Consider the following 17,976-nt stretch of genomic DNA (forward strand, 5'->3'; position numbering starts at 1 on the left):
AGCAGTTTCTCAACAGCTCAGTCACTTCTTAAAACAGAATAGCTGCTACGATGCCTTCCAGTCAGGTTTTAGACAGAACCACAGCACTGAAACCACTCTGACCAAAGTGTTTAATGACATATGTCTGAATACAGACAGTGGAAAAATGTCAGTCTTAGTTTTACTGGATCTCAGTGCAGCATTTGATACAGTTGACCACAACATATTACTCAAACGACTGGAGAACTGGACAGGACTTTCAGGAACTGTACTAAACTGGTTCAAAACATACTTAGAAAACAGGAAATACTTTGTATCAATAGGTAACTTCACATCTGAGCAGACAAGTATCACATGTGTAGTTCCCCAAGGTTCCATCTTGGGACCCCTTCTGTTTAACATTTACATGCTCCCACTGGCACAGATTATAAAGAACAACAAAATAAACTATCATAGCTATGCAGATGACACACAAATATATATCACAATGTCACCAGGAGACCAAGGCCCTGTACAGGCTCTTGGTAAATGCATTGAGGAAATTAATGACTGGTTGTGCCACAATTTTCTCCAGCTAAACAAAAACAAAACTGAGGTAATAGTCTTTGGCGCCAAAGAAAAACGATTACAGGTCACCAGAGAACTTCAATCTATACACCTAAAAACCACCAACCAGGCGAGAAATTTGGGTGTAGTGATGGATGCAGACTTAAACTTAGAAAAACACATTAAGACAATAACAAAGTCAGCTTACTATCACCTCAAGAATATTTCAAGGATAAAAGATCTGATGTCTCAACAGGACCTGGAAAAACTAGTTCATGCATTCATCTTTAGTAGGCTTGATTACTGTAACTGCATCTTTACAGGTCTACCTAAAAAAAATCAGTCAGACAACTACAGCTCATTCAGAACTCTGCTGCTCGAGTCCTCACTAAGACCAAAAAAGTGGACCACATCAGTCCAGCTCTGAGGTCTTTACACTGGCTGCCTGTCCGTCAGAGGATAGACTTTAAAGTTCTGATGCTGGTCTATAAAGCTCTGAATGGTTCAGGACCAAAGTACATCAGTGACCTCCTGACCCAGTATGAACCTTCCAGATCCCTCAGGTCATCTGGAACCGGTCTTTTATCAGTTCCCAGAGTCAGAACCAGACACGGAGAAGCTGCATTCAGCTTTTATGCTCCTTATATCTGGAACAAACTCCCAGAAAGCCTCAGATCAGCTGAAACACTCAGTTTATTTAAATCCAGGTTGAAGACTCACCTGTTCTCAGCTGCATTTGAATAAAACACCAAATCCACACTTTTAAGCTTAAATTTCAAAACTTACATTAACTACTGATTTTATCTACTGTTCTGATTTTATCTGTTTTGATTTTATATACCGTTTTGTTTGTTAATTCGTTAGTTTGTTTGTTTGCTTGTTTTAATCAATTTTAAATCATGCTTTTTATTTGTTTTTGTTTCTAATGTCTCTGTAAAGCACTTGGAATCACCTTGTTGTTGAATTGTGCTATACAAATAAATTTGCCTTGCCTTGCCTTGCCTTTTTTCTTACTACAGTTATTTCTTTAAAGTGTATATTTTTAATGATATGAAACATCTAAATATGACTAATATGCAAAAACTAAGAAATGAGTAAGGGGCAAATACTGTTTCACAGAACTCTATTACACCATATCATTTTTCAGATGCTACTTGTTATTAAAGAGAGGGGGCTTTCTCATCCAACCTTTCCAAAAAAGCGATGCAAGTTCCATCTTTTTTTGATCTCTAATTCTGCTAACATCTGTTTATGTTAATTCCAGAAATTAACCAGTAATGCCACAGTGACTACATCAATCTTTTATGTACAGTCTTTGATCTAAGCATGTTTGTTGTTCCACTTAATAAAGTAAATACATTTTATTTTAATAACTATAAGGATAAACCTGTCTAATCTCAGAGGAAAATGGGAGTCCATAAAGTTCTAAGGGGTAGGGACAGAGTAGACACATCAACATTTATTATAATTGAAGAGAGTGAAACACTTTTAATTCAGTTCTTTAATCTTAAACTACATCTCAAATTGTATACACTGATCTGTTATCTAAGTAAAGTTATTGTCTGCATATTAGCTGCACATGAATGCATGTTACCTCATGAATCACTCGTCTTTTACAAATAATCTTGGAAAGTTTTACAGAAATATATTTTAAAAGTTTTAGTTCAAAATTTGCAAAGCATGGTCTACATGACAGAAATAAAGTCACTTTGATTTAGTTTTTTTAATTACACAATGACTTACAGAGAACAGGAATGTTTATTTCTAAGAGGCTGTATCACATCACGAGCTGTGAGCTCTGTGATTGGCTGTGTGTGTGTTAGAGCTCACCTGCTGCTGCACTTTCTGTCAGTTCACTCAGAGACTTCAGACAGTCACAGTTTAACTCTATGCATCAGTGAGAGCTGCTGATGAAGATGAAGGACCTGCTCCTCTTCCTCTCCTGTGTGGTCTGTGTCTCTGCTGATGGTGAGTTTCTCTTTTTAAATTGACAGACAGTTTGCAGCTTATTGATCAGATTATTGATCAGCTTGTCAGCATTTAATTCCATTAATGTGTTTCAGCTCTACACACGGACATTCATGTCATTGGATGTTCAGACTTTAACGGAGAGGTCATGTTTGGACTGGATCGTGAAGAACTCTGGTATGCAGACTTTGAGAAACAGATGGGAGTTTCCCCTCAGCCATCTTTTATTGATCGCATCAGCTTCAAAGGATTTTATGAACAATCTGTGATTAATTTATATACCTGCAGACAGAACCTGCAGATTACTTGGCAGGGTATAAAGGACTTCCCTCCACAACGTGGTAAACACATACAGCCACACACAAACGGATAACAACACTCAATACAATCCACATTAATCAACTGAAATCTGGAATCAAATTTACCCGATCAGCCGTTTGTAACACTTCCTACGTCCATCAGCGCGAACTATCACATGACCGCACGACCTGCCCGAAACTGGAAGTGACGTCATTTTGCGGAAATGTAGTTTTTTACCATCGTGGTCTCATGAGCCTATACTGGTGATTTTAAAAGTTATGTTTGACTTCATGACTTTCTGTGTCGTTTCTGAGATGCTGAGGACTCATATTGCACTGCTGGAAATATTTTATTTTGATGCATATGCTGTTATTTTGCAAATTTGCACTATAATATCTTTTTTCGTTTTTCCTGTAGTATATGAAAATTGGTGTATCTCAAAAATAAAACTATGAAGACACTCAAAATAAAGTTCCTTTGGTGGGAAACTAGTTTGTGCAACTTTTTTGTATTTACAGTTTTGAGGGATAAGCCTCTTAAATTTCTCTAACTAGAAATATATGTTAAAAAATCAAAAACAATTTTCAATTTTTTTGTAGTTTATTGCACTTTTTTGCAATTTATGTAATTACTATGCACCTAATGCAGACATATTATTAAAATTTAGGCTGTAATGGTTGTATTGATGTATAGCAACTTGAAATGCTCCAAAAAATGGCTCCACAGCATGTAAAAATATAATATAAGCTCTGGTGGACTTGGTTCTATGGTAGGTCTTAAAGGGTTAATTTGATAGTCATATGTCCTGTGTTAAGTGTAACCAGTTTTGCATTAGTGATCGAACCACTCTCAGTAGCTTTAAAAATGGGATTCAAATGATTAAAATGAATGCATTACCTAGATATCTATATGTATTTCAAAATTTGCCCATTTGTCTGCCTAATTATTTCAGAACTAAATGACACTATTTCATCATTTATTTGGTCCGGTAAACGTCCAAGGGCTAGTCGCTCGCTTCTTTATGGGGATAGATCAGCTGTCATGTTGTGTTGCTCCTGCCCTGTCTCGTTATCTGTGTCAGCTGTGTTCCCCGTGTGCTCCCACCTCCCTCGTTAAATCTCTGTGTATTTATGTCCGCGTCTCCCTTTGTTCAGTGTCGCATTCTCTCTCATTCATGGCCGTGTGCTTCTCTGTGTGCTAGTTTATTGCTTCCCAGTGTAGTTTCTTATCAGTTTGTTTCGCCATTTCCCTCCAGCAATAAAGCTGTGAATTTTGAGTTCATTCCTGCCTCTGTGAGCTTGCGTTTGGGTCCACTTAGTGATGGCCAAATGAAGCTTTCCGAAGCACTGAAGCTTGTATTGAAAAACGGTTCATTACTCGAAGCTTTTCAACACAGTCCTCTCCGGTGACATCTGGTGGTGAAAAATTTGAAGAGCAGCTTGAATCTGCAAAATAAAACGGACTGCTCAATTATCACTGCTCACTCAAGAGTGCAGTTCTCTCTGATATTGGGCCACCGTTCCGTTGCTTTGAACATGTAATTGGTTTTGTTTTCTCGATTGGGGGGCTGAAAAAATGTAATGCGTATTTGCGTAATACATTTTGATCAATAAACTTTCCCTATTTAAACATGCACTATGGTGTGGCCTTTCTTTGCTCATAACTCCTTGATGTTGGTAAATACAATAAGTGAGCAATATATATAATATACACATGATAACGCACAGCACATTATGGAGTATGCCCCTGCTGTGAAGTCCTGCCTCCATCTACTTGTCATTTAATCACTGGACAGCTGGACAGGTTCATACAAAATATTAGATGAGGCCAATTGTCCTATACATATTTTTGACCTAGGGGTGGGATTGATTGTGAACTGGAAAGGGAAAATGCTTAGGAAGCTGAGTACGGCTGCATCGTCACTGATTTGTAGAATCATTTTGATTCGATACAGGATCCGATTCAATTTGATTGGAATCTGGAAAGTTTTGCCTCAGTCAGACATATTACAATTCTGATCATTTAACAGTATATATCCATAATTTCGTATCTATTAAAAGAAAGCTGACACATGTGAGACTTAATTAGAGATGTAAACAGAGAGTTATGAAACCTGCAGCTGCAGAAGCCAGCGAAAAATAAAGAGGCAAACACAGCGCGGACCCGACGACACATCAAAATCTGATTCTGACACGTCGGGTCCGCGCTCTGTGTTTACGTTTGTATGCAGAGTCCGTAAACCTGCTCCCAGTTACTGTTTTAGCTGTTTGGTGTTTGACGACATGTTGTGAGGTATAACCTGAGATGCTGGCGTTTCTGGCATAATAACGTTAATTTACAAATCGACACGGGATTTTAATGAATCAATATCACTTTATTCAATTTAGTATGGATTGTAATCAGAAAAGCGATAATCAAAACCCACCCCTAATCAGGAACTTGCAAAGTAAAAACATGATCTATGTAAGGTAGCCCTTTTGTTATTTACATTTAAAAAGAGGATTAGTGTTACTGTGCGCTGGCTGAGTCTGTTTCTTTTCTTAGAAATACTTTCTCCTGCCCTGGAGAAAATCCACTTGCATGGAACAGAAGAGGCTGTGGAGTGCAGGAACTACACTGCAAGTTGGTAGATATGCAGGTATTCCTGGGTCCTGCAGACTATCACCTAAAAACAATAAACAAAATGATTTTCTAAACTGTGTAGCAATGTAACGTACGTATAGTGTCAAATACATTTTTGTAGTCTTCATTAGCTTTAATTCACATGGAAGTGTTCCTAAAGTCATATGCTGTAATGATATTTACATTATGAAAACATGATTTTGGACATTTCAAGTTTTTCACTTCGGCAAATAAAATGAATTGAGCAAAATCAACTCAAAATATTCCCACACGCCAGAACGTCCTCTCTTCCTCGCTGGCTCCATATCTGTCAGTGGAATGATCACCTCGTCGCTATCTGTCACCATCAACACACTCCACGAATCCCGTGGATGATTCACTTCCTTATATCCGTTTGAATCAGGTACCGAAGCAGTTACGTGCGTAATGAAGCTTCGGACGTCACTGGTCACGTGACTTTTGCCAAACGAAGCAAGCCTCGACACAGTGCTTCTGAACCAGTGTGTTGTTTTTTTCGACACACGCTCCGGAGCGTCAGCTTCAAGCGGGCCATCACTAGGTCCACTTCCTGCCTGCCACACAGCCGAATCATGACAGGAGGATTAGGATTGCCTAATTTAATTGGGTATTATTGGGCATCTAACATGTATAATACATTATTGCGGTGTGCATCTCCCTATACTAATTGGTGCCAGAGTGAAGCAGCCTCCTGTTCCTCGTCATTACTTGCTTTAGCATGTGATACCTCACAATCATCCCTATTAAACCGCTCTTCCAACCCAGTTGTTACTGAAACATTAAAAATTTGGTCACAAATAAGATGACACTTTGGTTGGCTCACCCTCCCTCTTGCAACCCCGATCTGCAACAATCACTTATTTGTTCCAGCAAAGATTGACTTAAGATTCTCTGTTTTAGAACATAAAGGACTTGGTACTGATGATCTATACGTAAATGAGGTTTTTGCAAGTTTTAACGAACTAGTTACTCGCTTTAATTTCATTATATCCGATTTTATTCGGTACTTCCAGGTGCGAAATTTTGCAAAGAAATGTTCAACCTTATTTCTACAAATCCCAACTTCCAGTGGAATAGACTTGGTTCTCAGAGCCAAAACTTTGTTAAAGGGTAAAAGCTAGCTTCTCCACCTAGTGAATCTCTTTTAAACAGTACCAAGATGAAATGGGAGTCAGAACTCCATATGAGTTTTTCTGAGTTGTTGTGGGATGGAGCGGTAGGGGCCATTAATTTGTCTTGTAGTTGTGCCAGACTTTCATTAATACAATTTAAAATTTTCCACAGATTACACTACAGTAAAGAAAAACTGTCAAAATTTTACCCAGATAAATTTGATGATAAATGTAACAGATGCTCACAGATACCTTGCAATCTTACTCATATGTCCTGGGCGTGCCCTAGGTTGTCTGAATTTTGGCATCAATTCTTCAAAATAATTTCAGATATATTGGGTATAAAATTGATTCCGACTCCACATATCGCTATATTTGGCAAACCACCAAATAACCTTCATACTACAGCTATTCAAAATAACCTTATTGCCTTTGCTTCTCTCATCGCTAGAAAAAGAATTTTGTTGTTGTGGAAATCATCTCAGCCACCATTAATTAAAGTGTGGTTACAGGATATCTTAGGACTCTTGAAATTGGAGAAGATAAAATTCTCCATCAGAGGCTCATCCAATAGATTTTTTTTTTTTTTTTTACTCACTGGAAACCATTACTTAAATACTTAGAAAAGTAGAACTCTCTCTGTAGTCCACCATATGACAGTGTACAAATTGTTCTGCTATTCCCGGTGTCAATGGTTTAATTAAATTAAACAAGACATTCTACAGGTTGAATAAAGACACTCAGACTGTTGTTCAAGGTTCAACAATGAAGACGTGCACGGGTGAAAGCTCAAGGGAGATCCACACCCGAGGCCTTGCAGTCAGATTTATTTATACAAAGGGACAGTTGCATTTCCTGTTTTTCAAGCATATTTATCAGCATGTGTGTGTGTTCTGTGTGTGTGTGTGTGTGTGTGTGTGTGTGTGTGTGTGTGTACGTGACAGGATGTAATGGCATGTGATACACAAATATATGAACATTGTAATACATTCGAAAGCTTCATAACGGAGGTATCTTTTAATAATAGACATCTGCAGTTTAAACTTTAAGAGTTACTTCTAATGTCCCTGTGAAATATATGAACATTCTGAAGCATGCTAAGTAATAAAACCTTAATGCATAAGTGAATAAATCATAGTACAACTTAAATTCTTCTAACATTCCCTCCTGTTGTTCAAATATTTCATCTGTAACTTTATTGAGTTCAGTAGACAATCACTTGTGAAACATTTTCAATCGCCACGTCATTGACTAAGTACAGACGCAGGGGTTGGTGCCATTGGGGTCAACACCATATCCTCTTGGACAGTAGGGATTGCAGGGGTTGTCCCTGCAGGCTATGTCCATGCAGATGGCGGCGAGTGCTGTAAACATTGAGATGATGAATAGAAAACACAGGGTTATGCATATGGTCAAGTAGCAGTTTTCTGACCAGTTCTGGGGGTTTAAGCGATCTCTCCATTGTGGGCTTCTGGGGGCTTCTTCTTCTGGGCTGCTCGTCTGCTCCTCCTCCAGCTCCTCTAATTCCTCCATCTCCATCTCCATGTCAGGCATCACGATTGGTCCCCACACCGGGCAGGTAGGCTAGGTTTGAGTCAAGGGAGCGATCTTCCCGACTGCAGTCTCTTTAGGCCTCCCGTGTGGCGACCCCTGGCCAGAGGAGCGAAATCACCTGTGTTGCCACCTGTGACCCTACTCCCCACCAGGCGGTACACAAAGAGGTTTGGAGAGAGCTGGAGTCTATGTGTTGGGCTCAACCTTCTTAGTGTGACTCTGGTGTATCCACGACGGCCTTTCAGCTATTTTGCAGGCTGTAGGGGTCGTCAGAAGAACCTGATAGGGGCCTTCCCACCTTGGTGTGCTCCAGCTTTTCCGCTGGAGGACCTTGATCAGGATCCAATCACCTGGCTTCAATCTGGAAGAAACTGGAGAAGAATCATCCGGCAGTTGGTTGTTCAGTACTATGTCTTTGTTTTTTAACAGTTCAGTCATCCATTCTGCTAGTGTGGTTTCTCTGATTGACTTGTCTATGGGTTCGCTAGTTATAGGTAGTGGAAAAGGTCTGCCATGCACTATTTCAAAGGGAGTAAGACCTTGTGAGCATTGTGTCAGTCTCATCCACATTTTCACTAGGCCTAGACATTCGGGCCATGGTCTTCCTGTTTCCGCCATACACTTTTTGAGTCTCTGCTTCATAGTGCCGTTAGTTCTCTCGACTAATCCTGCACTTTGTGGATGGTAAGAGCAATGATGTTTGATGCTGAATCCTAAGGCTTCTGATACTTTACTTATTACTTCATTTACAAAATGTGTGCCATTATCAGATCTGATTAGGGATGGAATCCCGTAGGCTGGAATGAAGTGATTACAGAGACACTTTGCTACAGATATTGCATCTGCTTTCTTTACTGGATAGACCTCTGGCCACTTTGAGAATACATCTATGATCACTAGAGCATATTTTGAGCCTTGGCTCTCATTTAACTCTATGAAATCCATATGTATTGTGTGGAATGGGTGTGGCGGCATTGGAAAACGACCTCTCTTGGGCCTTAGATTCCCTTGGGCGTTATGCCTTTGACATATCATGCATGTTCTTACAAACTCTTTTGCTGAGTTCTCAAAATTCTTTGTGTAGAACTGTTTAGAGAGTATATCCACCATCCCCCCCGTTGACACATGGGTTGCCCCGTGGGTCACTAGAGCCGCGGTTTTGTGCAGGGATTTGGGTAGCACAGGTTTGCCATTGCATGTCATGATGTCATCAGTTAATACCGCGCCTGCTTTTAACCATGCTGTTTTTTCATTTTGGGATGCTGCCTTTTGTTCGTCTTTCAACAAATCTAGAGGTATGAGAGAGCATACATTTATGGCAAGGGCATCAGCCGTTCTGTGTGCTGCCATTTTAGCCGCATTGTCGGCGAAGTTATTACCTCTAGTGATTTCAGAGTCGTCCCTCTGGTGTGCTGCACATTTACATAGAGCTAGTTTCGTAGGCAGTATTATGACTTCTAGTAGTCTTTTTAAAAGCGAACCATGTTGCACTGGTGTCCCTGTGGACGTTACCATTCCTCTGTTTTGCCATATCTTAGCGAAATGATGAACTGCAGCGAAAACGTATTGGCTGTCAGTGTGGATGTTTATTGCTTCGTTTTCGTGTAGCTCACAAGCTCTAATAACAGCAGTTAGCTCAGCACTCTGGGCTGAGTGAGAGGAGGTGAGGGGCTCTGCCTCTATTACAGTATCAGTTGTGGTTACTGCATAACCCACACGGCTTTTCCCCAAGCTATCTCGGTGGAACCTGCTGACCATAAGGATTCTGGTAGGTTTGCTATGTCTGGTCACATTTCAGCTGACATTGTGTGTCATTCCTGATCCTCAACTAGAAAGCATGTGTGCAGCTGGTCTGTCAGGTGTGTGTTTGGTTGAGTGGTCAGAGTCCACCCGAGTGTATATCTAAGACAGCCTGTTCTACGTCCCTGCAACCAGCCTTCATGCGTTTCCTCAGTCTTTTCATAGTAGTCACATTGCATTCTTACTAGAACTATGCCTAAATCTTTCCACTGTGTTTCAGGGTTTTTTGCTATCAAGACATGTGGGATAGGCATTCTGTTTAAATCTCTGACTCTGGGCGGTTGAATCACTGAGCAGACTGCATTTCCACTCTTGGTTACATAAAGGTGTTGTAAAGTGAGACTTTGGGGGCCCAGTCTGTGAATTTGGGTGTCATAATCGGGCGACCGTGGCTCAGGGGGCTGGGAATCGCATCTGTAACCGGAAGGTCGCCGGTTCGATCCCAGGGCTCTCTGTCCTGGTCGTTGTGTCCTTGGGCAAGACACTTTACCCTACTTGCCTACTGGTCTTGGCCAGAGGGGCCGATGGCGCGATATGGCAGCCTCGCTTCTGTCAGTCTGCCCCAGGGCAGCTGTGGCTGCAACTGTAGCTTGCCTCCACCAGTGTATGAATGTGAGAGTGAATGAATAGTGGCATTGTAAAGCGCTTTGGGTGCCTTGAAAAGCGCTATATAAATCCAATCCATTATTATTATTATAATCTAGATCTGGGCCTGGAGTGGTTCTGTATCTCAGAGTGTTATGTAACATGTCACTCTTCATTTTTTCTGATGTTTCGGGTAGGTGGCGGGATGCTATGCTTAGCAGTGTGTCATTTTTGGGGAGGTCTAGAGTCCAGTAATAGTGTGGCTCCCCGTCGCCTTCGTACACTAATGTTTCTATTTCTGCCAGCATTAACTCCGCACGCATACCGTCGGGCTCTGGTACAACACCTATTTTTAGCTTGGTTAATGCATCTCTTCCTAATAGGTTCACTGGGCAGGTTGGGTCAATGATGCACTGAATTTTGCATGACCTGCCACTGTTTACATGTAGAAATATAATTTTGTCTGTCAGTGACTTTGCTACTGTGTGGCCTGTTGCTGACATTACTATGCGAGCGTCTTTTGAAAACGAGACATTTGGAGGTTTGTCACGTAGGACAGTCATGCATGCTCCCGTGTCACACAGCATAGTCATTAGTTGGCCATTTACTTCTACCTCAATTTCTGGCTTGTGTTCTGATCCTAGTAGAAGTTGTTGGATGTTGAAAATGTGTATGTCTGCGTTTTCTGATTCGTCTGTTGTGTTTTTCCTATCATCTAGTCACATATCATCTCTCTCGTCTCTGTCCCTTCTTTCGTCTCTGTCTCTGTCCCTGTCTCTTCTGCTGTCTCTATCTCTTCTGTTGTCTCTTCTCTCGTCTCTGTCGTCATCCTGCCTAGGTCCCTGCCTGCAGTCCCTGGCAAAATGTCCCTCTTTTCCGCAATTGTAACATCTCAAATCTCTTCCTCTGGTATCTCTGCTATTTCTCTGATCACCTGCTTTATGCCTTCTTCTTCCTCGTCCTGACGGTCTGAAAGCACCCGAAAAGGCAATCAGTCCGGTTTCCTGGTCTACTGTAAATATACCTGCATTGCTGCCTTTTTCTTTCTGTGTTTGTACTCTGAATGCGTGTTCGGCTTGTTGCAACGCTTCTTGTAGGCTGCCTGTGGCTTGTGCAACCCAATGTTTTTCAACGTGAGCTCTTACTTTGGGGAGGAGGCCATTTAAGAAGGCATTCTTTAACTGTTGTTGGAAAGCTGACTGTGGTTCTTCCTGATAGTCTAGGCCTGAGTGTTGTCTGAAAACAGGGCGTAGGCGGTCAAGGAAGTCAGAAGCAGTTTCGGCCTCTTTTTGTTTTATTTGGCCTATTTTGCCGTAATCTGCCCTAGGGGCTAGGCGAACTCTTATTCTGTCATATAGTGCTGTCAGGCCATCTGTTAATTCTGTAGAGGTGGGTGGCAAGCATGTGCCGTCTGCGCCTGAGCCAGTAAAATTGTCTCTCACTGTCCCCATTTTTAAACCTAATAAATCTTGGAGTACTTGGAGCATTTCATGACCATTTAGGTACCAGTGTGTTCTAATTAACTCGACTGCGTCCCTCCATGGTTGAAAACCTTCATTTAATGGTGGCACGTCCTTCAATACATTCTGTCTGTCGGTTTGGGACCATGCTCTGAAGACATGAATTAGGGGGTTCTCATCTAATGGGGCGTTTTCCTCTCGGCCTGTTGGTTGGCCGTACCTAGGGTTTGCTACTGCCACCAGTGGGTAAATGCCGTGGGGACCTGGTGGGTCTACGATACCTCCCATATCCCTACCTGATGGATCTTTCCCTAAATCTTCTCGGTTTCGGTGACTAGGGGGATCGGGATAGGCCTTTAATAGAGCTTTTACTGCCGGGCCATAAGGACCTGAGGGTGGGGCAGAAGGTCGTGGAGGTGCCTGATATGGTGGTGGTTGAGCACACGCTCCACGTTTTCCAGGAGTTTCTTTTTCTTTCTTGTGCTGCTGCTTTTTATTTTTATTTACCTCACGTCTTTTACTCTCTTCCTGCCATGGTAAGAAACTTTTCAAGTATTCATCCATACGTTTCGTTTTATCATTTCCTTTAGATTGTTCTACTTCCTTTTGTAATTTTTTATCTAAATTAGCTATTGCTGTTGGATTACATTTTCCTTCCCAAGTTGAGTCTTTTAGTTTTTTAAGATTTCTCCAACGATTAGCACTTATCTGTCCGGCGCCTGGACATTTTTTCTCTAACCATTGTTCATCTGCAGTTAATTCTGGTTTTGTTTGTTTATTCCCCATTTTTCCTTTATTTTGTTTTTTCTTTACACTTTAGATTTTATTAATAGAAAGACAGAACTGTGTAACTTTCTCTGGTATGAGAATCAGGGGTGGTTATTAAGGCAGCCTTCTACCCTTGTCCTATTGTCAAGGGCGGCCTTAATTTTATGCGATGAAGCGCAACCTTCTCCCTTTATCACCAGTGTATCAGTTATCACAGGATTACAGTAGGAGTGATGTAGGGTCCTAATGTCCCTTTTCAAAATACATTCACTTCCTTGATATTCACACAGAAAACTTCACAAACGCGGCGTATTATTTCGTATTTACTGACACATCCTCTATTTTAGTCCCAGACTAATTTATTTAAACTGCCAGCTTCTCGAAACGAGTCTCCTGGAGACTGCCAGTTCCATTTAAAAGAAGCGAGTTCCACTAGGCTACCAGTCTCTGTAGACGAGCCTTTACACCTCAGGACAGTGTCAGATAATGAAACGATATTATCGCGATGTATTTTGAGTGTTAATATTCACCTGGTTCAACGTTTTAAGTGCCGGTCAGAGATTCCCCCTCGTTCCCCAGGACCGTGGACCACTTTGCTAAGGAACGCTGGCCAACCCCGAATTCACGTAGTTGGTCTTTACTCCTTCGTAGAAAGGAGGCTGTCGACAGACTTCAGCGCGGGCTCTCCACGATATCAGGAAACGACGAGGTCACTCTGTTGGAGCAAAATTAGTCTTAATTATTGGTAATTAACGTCCAATAATGTCCAATCCGGCTCGAAGGACCATTTTAATGTCAATGGTTTAATTAAATTAAACAAGACATTCTACAGGTTGAATAAAGACACTCAGACTGTTGTTCAAGGTTCAACAATGAAGACGTGCACGGGTGGAAGCTCAAGGGAGATCCACACCCGAGGCCTTGCAGTCAGATTTATTTATACAAAGGGACAGTTGCATTTCCTGTTTTTCAAGCATATTTATCAGCATGTGTGTGTGTTCTGTGTGTGTGTGTGTGTGTGTGTACGTGACAGGATGTAATGGCATGTGATACACAAATATATGAACATTGTAATACATTCGAAAGCTTCATAACGGAGGTATCTTTTAATAATAGACATCTGCAGTTTAAACTTTAAGAGTTACTTCTAATGTCCCTGTGAAATATATGAACATTCTGAAGCATGCTAAGTAATAAAACCTTAATGCATAAGTGAATAAATCATAGTACAACTTAAATTCTTCTAACACCCGGCAGTGGCTGTTCTACCTTATAAGAATGCTTTATTTAAAGATATTCCAGCATTATTAATTTGTTTCAACCGCTGAGCAGGGATTCAGTAATATTAATATTGTTACTACTGTTAATATTTGTTAAGACTTATATCAATATTTATTAATGTTAATATTAAACTATAAGGATACGCACTACTATCTTATTGTTGATTTCTTGTTCTTGCTTTTTTTTTGTATATTTTGTATGGGTTAATTCATTTCCTCTGTAACATATTCATTTTTACATTATTGGGAGGGAGTGGGGGTATTCAGGGACTCATCCCATTTATGTTTTTTTTTTATTTTTATATGCTATAAAAAAGAAAAAGATTATTTCTATATGTACCTATGTGTATTGTGACAGTTTAGTATTGAAAAATAAAAGAAAACAAAAAGTGTAACCAGTTTTCCTTCCTCTGTGTCTGGCCATGACTGATTAGTCCCAGCTGTGTTCACACCTGTTACCCATCTCCTCGTTATCCTTCATGTGTGCCCTCTGTTCTTTTTCATGTTCTCCATAGTAGCTGTGCCATAGAGTGTCTTTCATGTTCTCTCAGTTATATCTGGTTATGAGTGCTTCAGTTGCCAAGATCTGAGTTCAAGTTTATCTTTTGTTTGCTTCTTTTAGTGTTTTGTCTTGTACTTTGCTTTATGTAATTACTATATCAAAAAAAGCTGCCTCTTTAAGTTAATATTGTCTCAGAGTCCTGTATTTGGGCCCTACTCTAGCCTCCAGCACAGCTCACCATGACACTTAAACTGTGTTTTGTCTGCTGAGCTGATCTTGAATGATTAACTCTCACAACCAATTTGGTCTTTTATAATTACAACAAAATAAAAGTCCTGCCAATGTCACAAAAAAGGAGGGAGAGATACCTGATAAAAATCAGTTCTGCCCAAATTTCATTAGAACATTGACTTTGCGACAAGAGGGGACAGCATGTTAGACCTTGTTTACTCAAACATTCAGCATACAAGGCTTCACCCCTCCCCCAGATTGGACAATCTTAAATACACCACTGATCTATGCATCAAAACTACAAAAATCACCCGAGTGCCAAAGAAGTGCCACTGTTTCCTGCTTCAATGACTACCGGCTGGTGACACTTACACCCATCATCACAAAGTGCTTTGAGAGGCTGGTATTGAGGCACATGAAAAGTCACCTTCCACCAAATCTGGAGCTGCTACAGTTTGCCTACTGCCCAAACCGCTCCAGAAATCATGCCATCTCGTCTGCTGTTCACCTTTCTCTCTCCCATCTCAACAAAAAGGACACTTATGTCAGATAGCTGTTTAATGACTTCAGCTCAGCATTCAACACTGTCATTCCCCAGAGGCTGGTAAAGAAGTTGGACCTACTGGGAATAAACGTCACTCTCTGCAACTGGATCTTGGACTTCCTAACTGACAGGTCCCAGTCTGTCTCCATAGGAAATAACACTTCCAAAGTCCTCAGACTGAGTACAGGATCACCACAGGGCTGTGTGCTTAGTCCACTGCTGTTCACCTTGCTAACACATGACTGTACTGCACAGTACAGCTCAAATCACATGATCAAGTTTTCAGATGACATAATAGTGGTGGGTCTCATCACCAACAACAATGAGTCTAAATACAGAGAGAAGGTACAGCAGTCTGTCTTCTGGTGTGGTTCCTGCAAGTTTCAAACATGCACTAGTGCAGCCACTGCTTAAGAAACCTGGCCTTGATCACACAGTTTTAGCGAACTATAGGCCTACTTCCAAGCTCCCTTTACTTTCCAAGGTTTTAGAGAAAATTGTTTTTAGTCAACTGAAAGATTTTCTAGATGATAATGGCATCCAAATTTATTTGCCCCTGAAGCAGAAGGGTGGCATCTCCATAAAACCTCTCACAACATGCCTAGATGACATTAAAGCTTGGTTGGCTCTAAACTTTTTAAATTTTAATGAAAAGAAAACAGAGTTGTTGGTGTTTGGACCCAGTGGTCCCTGCGAGTCCTCCTCTGTAGATTTGGGACCCCTGGAAGTTTATTTTAAACCTGTTGTTCGTGGTTTTAAGTTGGATGGTGATTTTAAATTGGACAACCAAATCAGAGCAGTGGTGAAGTCCAGTTTTTATCATTTAAGGCGACTGGCAAGAGTAAAATCTTTTCTTTCAAGGCAGCACCTTGAAACAGTGATCCATGCTTTTATTTCTTCCCGCCTGGAGAGAATACCGTAAGCACGTCACTCACTCAGCTTGGATTTAGGGCTGCCATGATTAGTCGACTATTCACGATTACGTCGACTATCAAAATCGTCGATGACTAATTTAATAGTCGACACGTCGTTTGAAGCTTTGTAAGATCCCAAAAGACGCAGAAATAAGTAGTAGGATTTAAGAGTGTAATAATGGACTGAAACAGAAGATGGCAGCACTGCATGTACAAGGATGCCAGCTGCCGTTAAACCCTGAAGAAGAAGTAGCTGTGTCCCAGAATTCATAGCGCAGCCCAGCTCAGTTTCCAACAATGGCGGCAGCTAGTTAGTTTTAATGTTACTCTTATTATTCTTTCTGGGTCACAAAATAAACGTTCAACATATTTTCAGGCGAGAATGTAGCTGTGTAAACTTCAAATATCTGCTCAGTTTATCAAGACACCACATATTTTCAAAAGCGCTCTGACGTTTTCGGAGACGTCTGTTACCCAGCAGCTTAATAGCTAGCCGGGGGCAAGGCTCACTAGAGCCATGAGAACACCGGACTCGCGGCAAATCGTTTTCAAACCCACCGCAGTCTTTCGCTACTGAGGTTAAACATATATAAGTGACTTAGATAACTTAAAAATTATATTGTTTGGCTTTTTTTTTAGTATTTTATTTGTTCCTGAGTAAATCGGTTTGGCTGAGATTAAAGTTATAGTTTTTACACAGCTGAATAAACGTTACTAAACGTTAATAAACGAGGCTCCTGAACTCTCTGCCCCCCTCTCATGGACAATAACCATATCCAACTTCTTAATAGCAATGAACTGGTCTGCATTGGTGCATCATATCTTTATTCTCTTTCCCCCCTCCTGCCCCCCCTCTTTCTTAAATAGATAACTATCGTATCTAACATCATATCTCACAGTACAATAATATTGAATGGGTTGCATTGTTGTTGTACTTTGTCACGTTTCTCAGGTCTTTGTCTGAATTTCTTATGAACATTTCTTGTCATGTTCTTATGTTGTTGCTAAGGATTGTCTTATTGCACTGGAGTCACACTGGGTTAAATTTTTACACTTGGGTTTTAAGGGGTATTTATTATTTTCTTCATTATTGTATTTATGGGTTGTATGGAAGCTCCAAACGCAATTTCATTGTTCTCTGACAATGACAATAAATACTTAAATCTAATCTAAATCTAAGCAGACAACTGATTATCAGAAGTGTGAGATGCTCGAGAATATACTCCGGTGTCCTGTTATATTTTAGATAGCAAGGAGTTTATACTTCACCGAAATAATCTGCAAATTTCATTAAACTTTAATGAACTGTCATCTTGTTTTTATTTTTAGTTAGCACAAACCTTAAACACTTAAAGCTGTAAGCTAATGACAGTTATATAAGAGCAGATGCTGCTGGTGCAATAAGCTGTGTTTTATGTCCAATGGATGCACGATCTGATTAGTCGACTAATCGCAAAAATAATCGGTGACTAGTCGACTATCAAAATAATCGTTTGTGGCAGCCCTAGTTGGATTGAATCTGTGCCTAAAAAAACAAAAGCAGAGTTTGATATTTTAGCTCAAAAATGGCCCTTTGTGTTACTATTGCTGATTTACTGGTTTCCACTTGGATAATAATGACCTCAAATGGCACAGCCTCACAAACTTCATAACCACCATTTCATCCACAGCTAGTGTAAACAGGTGGATTGATTACATGAAGCAGAAGCAGCGTGGGTATATGTGGCGAGACAGGAAGGCTAATAAAAAAACAAAAACTGATTCTCGATCTGTTTTTATAATTGCAAAATTTA

The 17,976-nt window shown here is 40.5% G+C and overlaps 1 protein-coding gene and 1 long non-coding RNA gene across 2 annotated transcripts in view; one reads left to right on the plus strand and one right to left on the minus strand.

The window, feature by feature from the left end:
• The window catches only part of LOC146675114 (zeta-sarcoglycan-like), a 155,059-nt gene that overhangs the window by 67,198 nt on the left and 69,885 nt on the right, over positions 1-17,976 (minus strand). The gene's annotated exons all lie outside the window — the stretch shown is intronic.
• The window catches only part of LOC146675116 (uncharacterized), a 163,069-nt gene continuing 148,531 nt past the window's right edge, over positions 3,439-17,976 (plus strand). Inside the window, exon 1 of the long non-coding RNA XR_014910248.1 lies at positions 3,439-3,588. This is a non-coding gene — a long non-coding RNA (uncharacterized LOC146675116). The remainder of the gene's footprint in view (positions 3,589-17,976) is intronic.

The sequence above is a fragment of the Rhamphochromis longiceps genome, linkage group LG3 (assembly GCF_057381845.1).
Source record: "Rhamphochromis longiceps isolate RC_006_pf linkage group LG3, R_longiceps_female_GT1.1, whole genome shotgun sequence".
Classification (NCBI taxonomy): Eukaryota; Metazoa; Chordata; class Actinopteri; order Cichliformes; family Cichlidae; genus Rhamphochromis; species Rhamphochromis longiceps.